Below are 18,858 nucleotides of genomic sequence, written 5' to 3'. Positions count from 1 at the left end.
AATATTACCAACCACACTCCCCATCCCCCCCACCCCCCTCCGCCTCCCCGCCTCCCCCACCACTACCTCAAGATTTCATGGTCAGTGGAGCTCATTTTCAACTTTGACACATAACTGGTGACTGACCGAGTGGAGAGCCCACCTTCTGTACTTGTCTGATCTTCATGAAAGTGAAATCAGCAGGATTTTAATTGGGCTGGTCGTACAAGGCACAGGCATTCCACGCTATCAGGTTACTGCCAGTCGGAAAAGTTGAAACTGACAGCCTCCCACCTCCCACACCCATCACCGCCACCACTCGAATACTGCAAAATGCAATTGAATTTTGCAGTGTTGCTACCTGCACTGAAAGTTGTCTTGCACTGTGTTGCCCTTCAGCTATATTGTTTAATAACCAAGCATCAAATATAACTGAGAACAGCAGTCTAACAGCTTTGTTAAAGTGACTGTTTGCAACCCCGCTAAAAAAAAAAATATTTTTAAGCCTGGAGGAATCATGTAATTCACACATTTCTCACACCTTCACCTGTCTAATGAAGTATCCAATATCTGCAGTTAACCTTTCCTATACACAGTGTCATGCAGAACCCCCCCACCTGCCAAGAATGAGGCATAATAATTTGGCATATGAACATTGAGGTCTGTCTATCTGAGACTTTCTTTGGGAAGTTAGAAGACCCAGGAGTGTGTTAAATAAATTTTCCCTAGCTGAGGCTCAGTGAGCTGACCCAGTATTGAGAGAGTTAGAACAGGCTGTCCAGTCTGAAATTGAAGCAGAGGGAGTCCCTGATTGCTACTACTTAAAGAATGAGGTACTGAGGAGGAAATGGAGTTCTCCTCACAGACCTGAGTGCAAGGAGTGGCAGTGATGCTGCAGAGGTACCGGAAAGAAATATTAAGAAGGGCCCATGAGACTACAGTGGCTGTACATGCCAGTATATGAAAGACCAAATCCCACTTAAGACAGCAGTTTGACTGGCGAAAACTCTACAAAGATGTGGTGCAGCACTGCAGGAGTTGCCACAGCTGCCAGATTGAGGGGAAACCCCAACCTACAGTGACACCTGCACCCCTAAGTCCTGTACCGGTGTTAGGAGGACCTTCCAGCAGAGGGCTGGTGAACTATGAGGGACCCCCACCGAGAACAAAAGGGGACAGGCAAGGACACAGCTGGCAAAAGGTTAGAAAGGGAAGGGGGAAAAGCGACAAAGAGGGCAGGTCAAAGGAAGTCCAGGAAGAATCCCAGATGAAAACCCCTACTGTCTGGTAAGCCAAACCCAAAAAATTTGAAAGGTTAGACCCCACATCCTCCTATGCAAATGCAGACACTAGAAACACCCCACCAGAGTTGCTTACAGCACTTACAGGAACCTGCAGAGACAAAGAAAGACCTCTAGGTGGCAGAGAAACTGTGAGGGTGATGCCTCACCCAGTCGAAGTACCACAGTGGAGTGCAGTAGAGTCTGCACAAATACCTGCAGGCAGGAGTGTCCCAGAGGACAAAGGGGAGATTATCAAAGAATCCTTCCCCACAGTCAGAAAAAGAGGAACCACCCATCCCCTGAAGTCAAAAGCCTTTGCATGACTCAGCAAAGCACTGAAAGAGAGTTCGGGATAGACCCGCCCACTACTGACTCTCCTGAGGAAAAGAATTCCAACTTAGGGCTAATAAAATCCCCCCCCCCACCCCTACCTTTTTGCAGGCCTCAGCAGGAACAAAGAGCCTAGGCAGTCATGGAAATTGGCAAAGTGAACAAAACCTCCCCAAAAAAACACAGGTTTATTGGGATGCCAAAAAGGGAAGTTTAAAGCAACACTGCTACCAAGAAAAGACAGGCTCTAATAAGTCTTAGAATTTATGAATGAATGTGAATGACTGAGAGAGAGAGATGCACAAAGAGACGTGGTCAGACCAGCTAGTCACATGACTAACCTGCTTGGCAACCTGGGTTTTTCTGAATTGTACAAAGAGTTTGAACTGAAAAAAGACTCTGCTCCTGGAGTGAGAAGACGTCTCCTGTCTGCTCCCATCTCTTTCTCACAAGCCTATTGACCCACTGAGGACACATGAACTTCAAGAGAGAAAAGTTTCCTACATTGAATAAGGTTTAAGAAGAATACTAGGCCCCAACAAAAAGCAAGACCTACCTACAATCAAGGACTTTACAGCGAGCTCGAAGAACAGTAACTAAAACCATCTTCAGATATTGCCTCAAACATTTCCACTTTATTTCTTCTGCTCTTTTCTGTCTCTATCTGCATATTTGTATCACATATGCATGCTAGCGTGGGTGCGTCGCATATCCGTAGGCACTAACCAAATTAGATTTAAGTTTAATAAAGTTCAGCCTTTTTTCTTTAAACCTGAGAAAACCTGTTTGTGCTGGTTTCTTTACACTATAATTGGAAGTTAGTGAACAAGGATTCACTAAGGGGGGGGTAAAAAAAACGGTGTGTTTAAAATAAAATCCTGTTACGGTAAGACCAGGTGAAGGCTGAGAGGGAACCCTAGACCCCTTTCTCATCTGGTCGTAACACCAGCCTGACTTCATTGCTCGAGGTAACATTTTCTGATAATATGGAAAACAACACGTTTAACACTGCCATTATATTCATGTATCTAACAATAAGTGAAGACAGGATAAACAAGACAGAGCGATTAATTATTTCTGTGCTTAAAAATAATTGAAAAAAAACTTTACTATTAAATTGCAAGTAGAATTTACTATTCCTCCGAAAGGTAAGATCAAGCAATTTTCATTGGTATTTTTATAGGAATGCTACATGTTCCATTTCAATGCTTTTTTTTGCAATAAATTTGATTTGGATTTAAACTTCTTACCTTTCAACGAAGTTTGGATAAATTGCAAACCATTTTAAATAGTCACAGTACATTCTATCAATTCTGGTTACTGACATTCTTTCAATTCAGCTGCAAGTGATTGCAAGGGATCCTGGGAAACCAAAGATATGGTAATGTATAACACAGTGTCACTGTATCAATGGGCAACTGTCCAATTCACTGGTCTGTGTTTATGATGATGCAGGTTCCAAATATATTTGATTTCATGGTGTCGATGGGGGTTCCAAATATATTTGATTTCATGGCGCTAATAATTGTATTTTTCAGTGCACAGTTAGCAGAGTGAAACCTTTTAACAATGGAATTAACAGAAATTTGTTCAAGTAAAACAATGTTAGCTGATAAAGTAACATCATTATGCCACTATTTGTATTAATTTTCTAAACATTTTTCTGAAAATTGATGTTTTCCGAACAGCTGATGTTCAGCATTGGGATGGGTTGGGTCACAAAGTAAGTGTGTCTGATCAACTGGATTCATGGTTAGTTTCTAAAATATAGATTTTCTTTCTCTATAAAAGCAAATAATGTTTTACATCAATATTCACGGAGCTAGACAAAGTGATGTAGGGAAATGGCCTAAGAATTATTTTTATGTCCTCAAAATGAAGTCCATAATCTGACTGAATTTGAGAACATGAAAGGACTAGTTCTAATTCAACCATGAAGACTTAGACAAACAAAACATTTCTTACCAGTGAGACAAGACAAGACTTCAAGAGCACAGCCTAAGAGGTGTTTTGTTTCGGGGACATAAATGCCAAGATACTGCTATTTCATCAATATGGAGTTAATCAAGGGTACCATAAGGGCTGCAAGAAGTGATTGATTAAAGATCAGCTAAACTCTTCGAACACATTTTTCATTCTCATTGGTCAATAGAATCAGGTTGTTTCTTTGGAAAGTAAGGACACATACAAAAATAATGTGCTGGATTTTAACTTTCCAACCTACTCGCAGTAAGGAACCTTGATGTTTCAACATCGCATTTTAATACAGCCACTGAATTTGCATTTGATGTAGGGGCTTCCTGACGAGTGGGTGTGATGATGGCACGTATCAGTCTATTTCAGCTCAACTATTTGAAAGGAACCTGCTAGGATGAGACTTGAAGCATTGGAAAGGTGTTTAAACAGAACCAGAAGCTAGAACAATGGATGCACAACACTGCAAAGCAGCACCATTCTTCACTGATGCCTCACTAGAGTTTTGTTATATTCATTCATGGAATGTGGGTGTCACTGTCTAGGCCAGCATTTATTGCCCTTCCCTAATTGCCCTTGAGAAGATGATGTAAGGTACTGCAGGGAGACTCTTTTCCCTGCCGAAGGTAGGAAGAAATGTGCCGGAGAGAATAAGAAGGCGTAGTTGGAAGTTGCTGAGGAGGTTAGCAGCTGGAGTGTGGTGCTATGCTCCTGGATACAGAGTTCTTTAAGAATATAACAAGCAGAGTTGATAAAGGGGAACTAGTAGATGTAGTGTATTTGGATTTCCAGAAGGCATTCGATAAGATGCCACATAAAAGATTATTGCACAAGCGAGAAGCTCCTGGTATTAGGGGTAATGAATTAGCATTGATTGAGAATTGGTTAACTCACAGAAGACAGACAGTCGGGATTAAAGGGTCTTTTTCAGGTTGGAAAGACGTAACTAGTGGAGTGCCACAAGGAATAGTCCTAGGGCCTCAATTATTTACTATCTATACTAATGACTTGAAGAAGGGGGCAGAGTGTAATATATCCAAATTTGCTGATGATACAAAAATAGGTGGGAGGGCATGTTTGTGATGAGGACATAAGGAATCTGCAAGGGGATATAGATAGGTTGAGTGAGTTAGCTAAAACTTGGCAGATGGAGTTTAATGTAGGAAAGTGTGAGGTTATGCACTTTGGTAGGAAGAATCAAAAGGCAGACTATTATTGGGGCGGCACAGTGGCGCAGTGGTTAGCACCGCAGCCTCACAGCTCCAGGGACCCGGGTTCGATTCCAGGTACTGCCTGTGTGGAGTTTGCAAGTTCTCCCTGTGTCTGCGTGGGTTTTCTCCGGGTGCTCCGGTTTCCTCCCACAAGCCAAAAGACTTGCAGGTTGATAGGTAAATTGGCCATTATAAATTGTCACTAGTGTAGGTAGGTGGTAGGGAAATATAGGGACAGGTGGGGATGTTTGGTAGGAATATGGGATTAGTGTAGGATTAGTATAAATGGGTGGTTGATGTTTGGCACAGACTCGGTGGGCCGAAGGGCCTGTTTCAGTGCTGTATCTCTAATCTAATCTAAATGGAGAGAGACTTCATAAAAGTGTTCTTGTGCATGAAACACAAGAATTTAGCATGCAGGTGCAGCAAGTAGTTAAGAAGGCAAATGGAATTTTGGCCTTTATTGCGAGGGGGTTAGAGTTTAAAAGTAGGAAAGTCTTGTTACAACTGTACAGGGCATTGGTGAGGCCGCACCTGGAGTACTGTGTACTGTTTTGGTCCCTGTATTTAAGAAAGGATATACTGGCATTGGAGGCAGTTTAAAAGAGATTCACTGGGCTGATTCCTGGGATGAAGGAATTGATTTATCAAGAACGGCTAAACAGGTTAGGCCTTTATTCATTAGAGTTTAGAAGAATGAGTGGTGATCTTATTGAAATGCACAAGATTCTGAGGGGGCTTGACAGGGTAGATGTTGAGTAGATGTTTCCACTAGTGGGGGAATCTTGAACTAGGGGACAACAGAATAAGGGGACACTCATTTAAAACTGAGATGCAAAGGAATTTCTTCTCTCAGAGGGTAGTGAATGTCTGGAATTCGCTACCCAAGAGAGTTGCGGAGGCTAGATCACTGAAAGTATTTAAAGAGCAGGTAGATAGATTTTGAAATATTGGGGAGTTGAGGGCTATGAGGAGCTGGCACAGAAGAAGAGTTGAGGTCTGGGGCAGATCAGCCATGATCTTATTGAATGGCGGGGCAGGCGAGTGGAAACATCTTCTCAGCATGTACCCTGTCAAGCCCCCTCAGAATCTTGTACGTTTCAATAAGATCACCCCTCATTTTTCTAAACTCGAATGATTAAGGCCTAACTCTAATGAATAAGGGCCTAACTCTAATGAATAAAGGCTTGAGGGGCCGAATGGCCTATTCCTGCTCCTATTCCTTATGTTCTTATGTCTCGAAGGAGCCACCCTCGAACTCTGCTTCGAGGTGTGAAGATCTCAGATAGGCTTGACTGGCACAGGATGGAAACATTTTGACAGTTCCTACGGAATCTTGCACAAACATGCGTAATGATCTTTTGGACATTGATGGAGTGGAATCTCTTTTGGTTGATGAAGACTCCAGGGTGATCTGGGGGCGCCTTGCTTTCCACATGTGTACAGATGATGGCTACCTGGGCCTGTGGGAAACCACAAAGAACACCCACTCATTCTTTTTTTTAAATTCATTCATGGGAAGTGGGCGTCACTGGCTCGGCCAGCATTTGTTGCCCATCCCTAATTGCCCTTGAGAAGGTGGTGGTGAGCTGCCTTCTTGAACCGCTGCAGTCCATGTGAGGTAAGTCCAACCACAGTGCTGTTAGGAAGGGAGTTCCAGGATTTTGACCCAGCGACAGTGAAGGAACGGCGATATAGTTCCAAGTCAGGATGGTGTGTAACTTGAAGGGGAACTTGCAGGTAGTGATGTTCCCATGCATCTGCTGCTCTTGTCCTTCGAGGTGGTAGAGGTTGTGGGTTTGGAAGGTGCTGTCTAAGGAGCCTTGGTGCGTTGCTGCAGTGCATCTTGTAGATGGTACACACTGCTGCCACTGTGCGTCGGTGGTGGAAGGAATGAATGTTTGTGGATGGTGTGCCAATCAAGCAGGCTGCTTTGTCCTGGATGGTGTCGAGCTTCTTGAGTGTTGTTGGAGCTGCACCCATCCAGGCAAGTGGAGAGTATTCCATCACATTCCTGACTTGTGCCTTGCAGATGGTGGACAGGCTTTGGGGAGTCAGGAGGTGAGTTACTCGCCGCAGGATTCCTAGCCTCTGACCTGCTCTTGTAGCCATGGTATTTATATGGCTAATCCAGTTCAGTTTCTGGTTAATGGTAGCCCCTAGGATGGTGATAGTGGGGGATTCAGCGATGGTAACGCCATTGAATGTCAAGGGGAGATGGTTAGATTCTCTCTTGTTGGAGATGGTCATTGCCTGGCACTTGTGTGGCACAATGTTACTTGACACTTATCAGCCCAAGCCTGGATATTGTCAAGGTCTTGCTGCATTTCTACACGGACTGCTTCAGTATTTGAGGAGTCGCGAATGGTGCTGAACATTGTGCAATCATCAGCAAACATCTCCACTTCTGACCTTATGATTGAAGGAAGGTCATTGATGAAGCAGCTGAAGGTGGTTGGGCCCAGGACACTACCCTGAGGAACTCCTGCAGTGATGTCCTGGAGCTCAGATGATTGTTCTCCAACAACCACAGCCATCTTCCTTTGCGTTAGGTACGACTCTAACCAGCGGAGGGTTTACCCCCTGATTCCCATTGACCTCAGTTTTGCTAGGGCTCCTTGATGCCATACTAGGTCAAATGCTGCCTTGATGTCAAGGGCAGTCACTCTCACCTCACCTCTTGAGTTCAGCTCTTTACTCCATGTTTGAACCAAGGCCGTAATGAGGTCAGATGCTGAGTGGCCCTGTCGGAACCCAAACTGGATATCACTGAGCAGGTTATTGTTCAGCAAGTGCTACTTGATGGCACTATTGATGACACCTTCCATCACTTTGCTGATGATTGAGAGTAGATTGATAGGGCGGTAATTGGCCGGGTTGGACTTGTCCTACTTTTTGTGTACAGGACATACCTGGGCAATTTTCCACATTGCCGGGTAGATGCCAGTGTTGTAGCTATACTGGAATAGCTTGGCTAGGGGCGCGGCAAGTTCTGGAGTACAGGTCTTCAGTACTATTGCCGGAATTATGTCAGGACCCATAGCCTTTGTAGTATCCAGTGACTTCAGTCGTTTCTTGATATCACGCGGAGTGAATCGAATTGGCTGAAGTCTGGCATCTGTAATGCTGGGGACTTCAGGAGGGGGCCAAGATGGATAATCAACTCGGCACTTCTGGCTGAAGATTGTTGCAAATGCTTCAGCCTTATCTTTTGCACTGACGTGCTGGGCTCCCCCATCATTGAGGATGGGTATATTTATGGAGCCACCTCCTCCAGTTAGTTGTTTAATTGTCCACCACCATTCATGGTTGGATGTGGCAGGACTGCAGAGCTTTGATCTGATCCATTGGTTATGGGATCGCTGACCTCTGTCTATCGCATGCTGCTTATGTAGTTTGGCATGAAAGTAGTCCTGGGTTGTAGCTTCACCAAGTTGACACCTCATTTTGAGATATGCCTGGTGCTGCTCCTGGCATGCCCTCCTGCACTCTTCATTGAACCAGGGTTGGTCTCCTAGCTTGATGGTAATGGTAGAGTGGGGGATATGCCGGGCCATGAGGTTACAGATTGTGGTTGAGTACAATTCTGCTTCTGCTGATGGCCCATAGCGCCTCATAGATGCCCAGTTTTGCATTGTTAGATCTGTTCGAAATCTATCCCATTTAGCATGGTGATAGTGCCACACAACACGATGGATGGTATCCTCAATGTGAAGGCGGGACTTCGTCTCCACAAGGACTGTGCGGTGGTCACTCCTACCAATACAGTCATGGACAGGAGCAGCTGCGGCAGGCAAATTGGTGAGAACAAGGTCAAGTATGTTTTTCCCTCTTGTTGGTTCTCTCACCACCTGCCACAGACCCAGTCTAGCAGCTACGTCCTTTAGGACTCAGCCAGCTCAGTCAGTAGTGGCGCTACCTTTGCACATTTGGTGATGGACATTGAAGTCCCCCATCCAGAGTATATTTTGTGCCCTTGCCACCCTCAGTGCTTCCTCCAAGTGGTGTTCAACATGGAGGAGTACTGACTCATCAGCTTGAGTGAGGGCGGTAGGTGGTAATCAGTAGGAGGTTACCTTGCCCATGTTTGACCTGATGCCATGAGACTTCATGGAGTCCTGAGTCGATGTTGAGGACTCCCAGGGCAACTCCCTCCCTACTGTAGACCACTGTCTTGCCACCTCCGCTGGGGATAGTGATTACAGTGTCTGGGACATTGGCTGTAAGGTATGATTCCGTGAGTATGACTATGTCAGGCTGTTGCTTGACTCGTCTGTGGGACAGCTCTCCCAACTTTGGCACAAGACCCCAGATGTTAGTAAGGAGGACTTTGCAGGGTCGACAGGGCTGGGTTTGCTGTTGTCGTTTCCGGTTCCATAGGTCGATGCCGGGTAGTCCGTCCAGTTTCCTTCCTTTTTATTGACTTCGTAGAGGTTAGGTACAATTGAGTGGCTTTCAACAATCTACAATGGTTTCATGGCCATCATTAGACTAGCCTTTTTTTTAATTCCATATTGATTAATTAAATTCAAATTCCACCTTCTGTTGTGGTGGGATTCGAACCCATGTCTCCAGATCAATAACCTGAGTCTCTGGGTTTCTAGTCCAGTGATAATACCACTACGCCACCGCGTCCCCATTCTGACTGGCCTCATCAGTTGAGAAGTGCACATATGTCCCATCCCTGGCAAACATGGCATCAGTCACCTGTGATGTGCACCTATTGCGAAATTCTACAAATATCACCTCCACATTCCTAGAAGTAGTCAAAATGAGAAAATTAATTGCTTTGGTGACTTTGATGGCCACTGGAAATTCATGCTTACCTGGTTCTTTTAGCAGGAGTTCTCCATCCAGGAGGTTGCAAATGTCAGCGACCACCTGATGCGAAATTTTGAGCCTCTTGAGGCACTGCTGCCCAATCATGTCCAGGAAGGTGATCATCTCCTTGTAAACTCTGTGTTAGGGGTATTGCCTTCTGTGAACTGAAGCTCCCTCTTCTGTGCAGCAGCAGGTTGTTGAGGAGAATGCTGTTGCTACTGCTCTTCATCTTGTTCCTCGTCCGAGGTCTGTGGTAGAGCGCCATAAGCAGTTCCCATGCTCAACTGAAGGTTGACAGCTAGGACGTGTCGATCAAATGCAGTCAAGTCCAAAGTAGTAGAAATGACTTCCAAAGCAGTGAAAGCAGATTCTCTGAACAAGTCTTTCACTGAGGCAAGGAAGCAGGTGTGAGATATTAGCATTTATAGCATTTCTTGCCTGTCACTTGCTCAGCTCCCTTCACGGGATGTGGGCATTGCTGGCAAAGCCAGCATTTGTTGCCCGTCCCTAATTGTCCTTGACAACTGAGGTAGCTTGCTAGGCCATGTCAGAGGGCAGTTAAGAGTCAACCACATTACTGTGGGTCTGGAGTCATACGTAGGCCAGACCAGGTAAGGACAGCAGACTTTCTTCCCTAAAGGACATTGGTGAACCAGATGGGTTTTTACAACAGTTCATGGCACTGTTACTGAGACTAGTTTTTAAAAACATCTTTTTAAAAATTAATTCATTGATTTTAAATTCCACCAGCTGTCATGGTGGGATTGGAATCTGTGTCCCCAGGGCATTATTAGTTCAGTGACATTACCACTAATCCACTATCCCCTGCTGTCGATCACCTTTATTTCCCTGCCAAATTTCATGAAGCTCCGGAAACTCATTCACAGTTAAATTCAGGAATCTTAGTTAAAGCAGCTGATAATGAACACTTTACATGCCATAATTGCCAAAATGCTTGTCCCATGAGGGTTTCCCGCATGCTGCAGATCATGCTAAGTTTAAAGAGGGAAGTTGGCGTGTTGATGCTGGCTTCCCAATACGCCATTTTAACTAGCTGCCTGTGGGCAAACCCATCTACTTTGTGAAGTTAAAATTTCCCCCATGCTTTGGAGAAGAAAGTCCTTCGTCTCAGATTTCAATCTTTAGTTTTCTGTCTTCGGTCCTATCATCATCTAGCTCTAGTTCTTTTATTAGAAGTTTGTCTAGTATTTGTAGAAAGGCATCTCTGTAAGATTACAAAGTGCAAATCTGACAGAGAAAAGGTAAGAGGTAGATATTAAATATATCAAGGGATATGGGGATAGTGCAAGAAAATGTCATTGAGGTAGAAGATCAGCCCTGATCTGGTTGAATGGTGGAGTAGGCTCTTGGGGCCGAATGGCCTACTCCTGCTCCTATTTCCTATGTTCCTTTGTAAGGTTGTATGGCTGCATCAGCCAGATACAAACAGATACGCATGTGTCACTTAGATGTGCATAAAGGGGTGGTGAAATTTAAGATAGCCAGTGCAAATACAGCTCCAGATTGGGAGGTGCATTTACCTAGGAGCAAAAATACCCAGGAGGAATGGACAGCCCTCTACAGGTACAGATTCATCACTTTGATATTTGAGAATGCTAACATCGGGCTGAATTTTTCGGTGGCAGGCGAGAAAATGACGGCCGGCTGCACGTCAAAGAGCAGCCGCAATTCCAATCGCAGCGGCTCATTTAAATAGCTGGGGTAGGTCGCACACCCCCCAACCCCCCTGATCATCTGGAGGGGCGGACTGTCCGTCCCCAGCAATACCGCCAGCTACCTGTGCGCAGACGCCCTTTTTAAAGGGCTATCTGCCCTACCGGGAACTTAAAATATTTAAAGGGAAATGGAATTAAAATTAATAGATACATCTCTTTTGCCTCCTCTCTCAACTCCCCCAATAAGAATTAAATTAGTTATTTGCCCTTCCCCCCAAAAAACACTTATCTTGACCATCTGCCCCCACCGCAACTGCACAAACTTTCAACTACAAGTCTTCCAACCATCCCCTATACCCCATGACACTAATTGGACCCCATTTAGCCCCCTCCTGCACTGATGAACTTACCTCCCTCCCCTTCCCATAAGTGTTCCACCTTGTTTCCCCGGACGGGGATCTGAAGGCACGGTAGTGCCGGACACCAGGCTGAAGATTGCAGCGGGACATCAGGAGGCGACTTGAGATTAGAATTCATTTACTTTAATTTATTGAAATATTTAAATTGCGGTCCTGTCATCAAGCAGCAGTGGGGGTGGGGTGGGGTGGGGTTGCAGCCACAAAGCTTCACCTCTACCGGCAATATCGGGCCGGGCCCTGACGGCGTTGAGGTTCATGGCGGGCCTCATCCAGGACCATCTTCAGGCCCCCCCTCACCACGGATCCCGACATCAAGGGCTCCTTAAAGTCCAGCCCGATCTTCTCCCAAAGGAAGACAAAGCAATCAATCCAGGCCAGCTCATAAGGTTGTATAAATTCTGGAAACATTGCTAACAACAAGCATAAAAGCAATTAATCTAATTTAATCTATTCAATAAACATACTATCAAATGCTGTTACTTTGTCAGCTAACCAAGGAATCTAATTCTAAATCAATCTCACTAATTTACATCAATCTCAGAAATTGATCTCAGCTATAAATTATTAAACAACAAGCAGCTAATGTTGAACTCCTGTGACATTACTGAACCGCCTTTATTCATTTTGTCAATTCACTTATCTACTAATTATTTGCATCCTCGATGTTAATGTTTAAGCACTGCTATTTGTATTTCTGGGGGTAATAAGTAGTTGTTAGTATATTTGATGGTTTGGCAAGAAAGGGTTAAAGAGTGTGCATTTCCTAATTGGGGGTTGATAGAGTAAAGCTAATACAATCCAATCTGTTAATTTATGATGGTTTGGTGAGGCAGCTTTGGGCATCATTCGCTACTGACCATAATAAACTGGGTTGTAAACCTCAAATGGTCCCTTGACAAGGAGTCAAGGTGCAGGCTGAAGGATTTTTCAGAGTGTACGTCCCAAAACTTTTACAATTTAATGTAACTTAATTGTATATTTCATGATTACATCTCCAAAGTGTTTTCCCCTCACTAACAGTTTTAGGATAGTGTTTTCATTGGTAAATTTTATATACATTCTGTGGCGAACACATTAATTTTATTATGTTTACAGTTGGTCCATGTATGTGAATCGTTAGAGAACATAATGCTCTCACTGGCAAGCTTTTCATTATTTCATGACATGCTGCCTCGTATTATATTTATTTGTTCTTGTGATGTGGGCAATACTGGAAAGGCCAGATGTTTTGCCCTGGTGGTGGTCCTTCCCTTTGAACTGTTTTAGTTCCTGTGTTGATGATGCTTCCTCAATAGTATTGGGTAGGGAATTCCAGAATTTTGATCAATGAAGAAATTATGCTTTCTGTTGCAGGTTTTGCTGTTCCTTTGATGTTGCTGCTTTTGTCATTCTTGGTGGTAGAGTTAGCAGAGGGTGGGGGGTTGGGGTCGTGGTGCGGGTTGCAGGGGTATTGCTGCTGTCAAAGTAATTGCAGCAAGTTGCTTCCTGCAGTCAGTTACATTGCAACTAGAGTGCACTGATGGGTGCTGTGATGAATATTGAATTCAATGGTAGGAATGTTATTCAAGTCAAATTTTTGTCGAGGTGTCAGACTTCTTTCATGTTGTTACAGCTGCACTCATCAGTGAGTGCCGAATATTCCATTACACTGCTGACTTGAGACTTGTAAAGCCCTTGAGAGGTCATCACAGAATATCCAATTTTTGTCTTGCTCTTCTAGACATGGCATTATGAGGTACTTCTGTTTTTTTTGTTAAAATATTTTTTAAAGGAATTCAGAGTCAAACTGAACAATATTGGACTAGTTTTTCCCAAGAGAGTCATCAAGGGGACACTGAAAAAACTGGTTTGGCAACAAAGTACTGGTTGTCACATGACTCAAGTTAAAAATAGAACAGAAACCCTGGCAGCATGGGAAGACGTGGGCAGAGAAGTGACAGGCGCCCCTTGATTGGACAAGCCCAGGAGCAGCAGAGCGTACTTGAGAGGACAGAAAACTCACAAGCTTTTGGTTATAGTGTCAGTGTGTCTTGCCTTCTGGAGTGAATGGCTGATAAGGTTAGCCTGCTGCTGAAGAAGTGAAGGAAGGAGAGCAGACCACAACCCAGCTCGCTTTCCAGCATCTCTAAAAGACCCTGAGAAGTTCTCTGTGTCAATTCATCTCATCTCTTGTCTTTGAAGAACGCCTGCTAAATTAATTCTCAACACTGCCTGAAAGGAACTGTTCAAAAAGATCCCAGTGACCTGTCTATGTGTACTCAGAGGCTAGAATTCAAAAATAAGCAAGTAATCAACCCAAGTGCTTCTTTTGTCTGTAACAGAGCTCACGAATTTGAAAAGAAATCCCTTTTAATTTTCTGGTTAACCAGTGTATGTATATGTTTTGACCTATGGAAGAGTGGGACTCAAATAAACAGTGCACTTCTGCTGCCTCAGTTGTAACCATGGTGTGAATGTGGCTTCATCATTGATGACACCAAAAATATTGATGGTGGGGTGGACTTGGTGATGATGGTGCTGCTTAAGGTGCATTGACATAATAGATAACAGAAGTCCTTTTGAAGTGAGTTATTTTGTTGACCCAGAATCAACTTCATTTTACCAGTTTTTACTCCCCGTTTCCCCTCTCCTCTTGAAGTTATTGACTCCTGCCGGGTGTATTGAGCCTTTGATACCTCACCCACATGAAACAAGAATGTTAGTGTTGCCAGGTTATTTTATTGTATGCGGCATAATAACAAGCTTGGTCCTGAACCTCACGACACACTTGCATTTTCATCTTCCAGCAGCGTCACTGGATAGTGAACAGGAACTGGAAACCTGGCCAATGTTCACTCTAACTAGGAATGTTGAGTATAATTCACCTACTGCCATTTCAGCTGATAATCAACAAAAAATAGAGAAAGATTCTTAGATTCTATAGGGGTGAAAAATTTGCATTTGTCATAGGAATTCTTAGAAATTTGACACACTAACTGATCTGTTATAAACTCAGAAAATATACTTTTCCCCATTTTTTAAATGAAGAACAATGATTGCAAAATGTGCAATGAAGTCTCTGTAAGTCACAAAACCTTGAGTGAAGAATCAAGCACTAAATGTTGGAGTACAATTGGCACAATGCAATTTTAGTTAGCACATTACACCATCTTCTGGAACTGCTGTGCAATCTTCTAACTGAAGTAGGACGAATACTTACGATGAACTTTTGTGCTGTAAGGGTTTTAATGAATGGAGGGAAGCTTTTATAATAATTGAAGAATGAATTGGTGAAATAAATAGATTATTAATTACTTGGTTCAACCATTAATCTATTGTATCACACAAGTTACGATGAAATATTGTGAGCAAAGTTAAGAATTATTGCATTATTGCTGTGCGGCTGACTTTGAAGCACCTGATTGATAATTTGCAACAAACCACTTGGCAGATTTAGCGTGATGACATCAGATCCGATAAGACAAATTTGATGTGTGTGTATGTTTATTTGTGTGAAATGGACAAAATGATTGAATTTTATTTAATGCATAGGGGATAACTTATTGTTGCCACTCTGTTTATGCCTAGAAACATTGCAGGAGCAGGACCAAAATTGTGAGTGGAATTGAATTGACCAACTAATTGTTTTGATTTGATTTTGCAACTTGGTCTAGGTAGCTAGGGCTCCCAGTAGAAACAGGCAAGGGTTTTGATAATTCATCTCAGCTTATGTCGTTACCATTAGTTCAAGATCCTGCCCAAAGTCTACGGGCACTAGAAGCTGGGAATTTAAAGAGATCCTCAGCTGTTCAAAGATAAAACAATAAAATGTTTTGGGAGATATTTTGCTTCTCTCACATAGTACTGATTAGATAATTTTAAAGTTCTTGTATTACTGCAGAACGCTCTGAACTACTGAAGGTCTTCTGGCAATGTACTTATTTTTTATGGGCTCTTTCTAACAATTCGACTCTTGCAAGGTGATGAAGGATTAGAGGAGTAATTGCTAGAGGAAAAAATAATTAGAGTGACAGCTTCAGGGAAACAAAATAGAAGATCATAAGAACATACGAAAAAGGAGCAGGAATAGACCACACGGCCCCTCGAGCCTGTTCTACCATTCAATATGACCATGGCTAATCTCTGCCTCAACTCCACTTTCCCACCTACTCCCCATATCCCTTAATTCCCTGAGAGATCAAAAATCTATCTATCTCAGCCTTGAATATATTCAATGATAGAGCATTCACAACGGGCTGGGGTAGAGAATTTCAATGATTCACACTCAAGAGATTTCTCCTCATCTTAGTCCTAAATAATTGGCCCCTTATCCAGAGACTGTGCCCCCATGTTCTAGTTTCCCCAGCCAGCGGAAACAACCTCTCAGTGTCTACCCTGTCAAGCCCCTTCAGAATCTTGTATGTTTCAATATGATCACTTCTCATTCTTCTGATCTCCAGAGTATAGGCCCAATTTACTCTGCTTCTCATCATAGGACAACCCTCTCATCTCAGGAACCACTCTAGTGAGCCTTCGTAAGAACATACAAACTAGGAACAGGGATAGACTATTCAGCCCTCGAACCTACTCCGCCTTTCTATAACATCTTGGCTGATCTGATTGTGGATTCAACTCTACTTTCCTGCCTCCTCCCCAATACCCTTTGACTCCCTTGTTTGTCAAGAATTTGATAACCTCTGCCTTAAAATCATTCAATGACCCAGCTTGCACGGCTGTCTGGGGAAGAGAGTTCCACAGACTCTTAAATGGGAGAGCCCTTATTTTAAACCATGTCCCCTAGTTTTAGTCTCTCCCACAAGCAGAAACATCCTTTCAACATCCACCCTGTCAAGTCTCTTCAGGGTCTTACATGTTTCAGTAAGATCACCTCTCATCTTTCTAAAATCCAGTGTTTACAGACCCAACCTGTCCTCAAAAGACAACCCTCTCCTCCCAGGAATCAGTCAAATGAACCTTCTCTGAACTGCTTCCAATGCAATTCTATCCTTTCTTAAGTAAGGAGACAAAAACTGTACAAAATACTTAGATATGATCTCACCAATGCCCCGTACAACTGTAGAAAAAGTCTCTACTATCATATGCCTTGCAATAAACAACAACATTGCATTTGCCTTCTGAATCACTTACTGTACCTGCATACTAACTTTTTGTGATTCATGTACTGGGACACCCAGATCCTTCTGCAATCTCTCCCCATTTAAATATATGCTGTTTTTCTATTTTTCCAGCCAAAGTGGACATGTTCACAATTTCCCACATGATACTCCATCTGCCAAATCTTTGCCCACTCACTTAACTTATGTATATCACTTTGCAGACTCCTTTGGCTGGATTTTAAGAACGCGCCACCGATCTCAAAAAATTGCGGCTTGCCCGTGCGGGCCACATGCCAAAGAGCCGCTGCCATCTCCCTCATGGAGGGCCATTTAAATAGCCAGGGCGGCCTGCTATCACCACCACCTGCCAATCACATAGAGGGGGTGGGCTGTCTGTGGCTGGCAATGGCGTCAGCTGCCTGTGCGCAGGTGCTGGTGGCATTTTTAAAGGGCAGCCAGCCATGCTGGCGCATTTAAATTTTTAAAGAAGTAAGCCCTCAAAATTAAATAAATAAATTTATTATAATGCCTCTTTCCCTTCCCTCCAATAACAATTACAGTAACTATTTGCACTTCCTCCCAAAATACTTATCTTTTATATCTGACCTTCCCCACAAGCTGCCCAAAGTTTAAAGGTCAACAATTCCCACCATCCCCTACACTCATTACGTTTATTCAACCACATCCACTGCCACCCCCTCCCCCCACCCCCACACTGATACACTTACCTTCTACCTCCTCCCCACCAGTGTGGTGCCGCGTTTCTCTGGACAGGGATTTGAAGGCATGGGAGTGCCGGCTGCTGTGCCAAAGATCGTGACAGGCCCTCAAGATCGCTAGTAAGTCTATTTAAATGTATTCATTTTATTGGTTTGAATATTTTAATTGAGGTCCCATCACCCAGCAACTATGTGTCTGCCACGGAGCCTTGCCACTTGCCACTGCCAGAAGGATCGGGTCGGGCCCTCACAGAGTTAAGGTCCGTGGTGGGCCTCATCCGGAGCAATCTTCAGGCCCACACCCCCCCCGCCATGGAACCCAACGCCTGGGGGAGAACAAAATCCAGCCTCTTATGTCCTCTTCACAGCTTACTCTCCTACCTATCTTTGTGTCATCAGCAAATTTAGCAACCATGCATTCTGTCCCTTCATCCAAGTCATTGATATAGATTGCAAATATTTGAGGCCCCAGCACTGATCCCTGTGGTACTCCACTAGTTACAGCTTGCCAACCTGAAAACAACCAATTTATGCCTACTCTCTGTTTCCTGTTAGCTAACCAATCCTCTATCCATGCTACTATGTTACCCCCTATATTTTGTTTAGTAACATTTGATGTGGCACCTTGTGAAATGCCTTCTGGAAATCCAAGTACACCACATTCACAGGTTCCCCTTTATCCACGTTGCTTGTTACTTCCTCAAAGAACTCTAATAAAATAGTCAAATGCGATTTCCCTTTCACAAAAAACATCTTGACTCTGCCTGATTGCATTGAGATTTTCTTAATGACCTGCTATAACCTCCTGAACAACAGATTCCAGCATTTCCACTATGAAAGATGTTAAACTAACTGGCCTATAGTTTCCTTCTTTCTGTCTTCCTCCTTTTTTGAATAGCAGAGTTCCAGTCACTATTTTCCAATCTGATAGGACCTTTCCAGAATCTAGGGAATTTTGGAAAATTAAAACTAATGCATCCACTATTTCAGCAGTCACTTCTTTTAAGACCCTGGGATGAAGTCCATCAGGACACGGGGACTTGTCAACATTTAGTTCTAATAATTTTCTCAGTACCCTTTTCCTGGTGATTGTAATTGTTTTAGGTTCCTCTCTTCCTTTCAACTCTTGATTCACAATTATTTCTGATATGTTATTTTTATCCCCTACAGTGAAGACAGATGCAAAAAATCTGTTCAATTCCTCCACCATTTCCTTATTTTCCATGATTTCCATTATTCCTTATTAACTTAGGGCGGCACAGTGGCGCAGTGGTTAGCACCGCAGCCTCACAGCTCCAGCGACCCGGGTTCAATTCTGGGTACTGCCTGCGTGGAGTTTGCAAGTTCTCC

Source organism: Heterodontus francisci, chromosome 7 (assembly GCF_036365525.1).
Source record: "Heterodontus francisci isolate sHetFra1 chromosome 7, sHetFra1.hap1, whole genome shotgun sequence".
Classification (NCBI taxonomy): Eukaryota; Metazoa; Chordata; class Chondrichthyes; order Heterodontiformes; family Heterodontidae; genus Heterodontus; species Heterodontus francisci.
Note: the sequence above shows the minus strand (reverse complement) of the source record.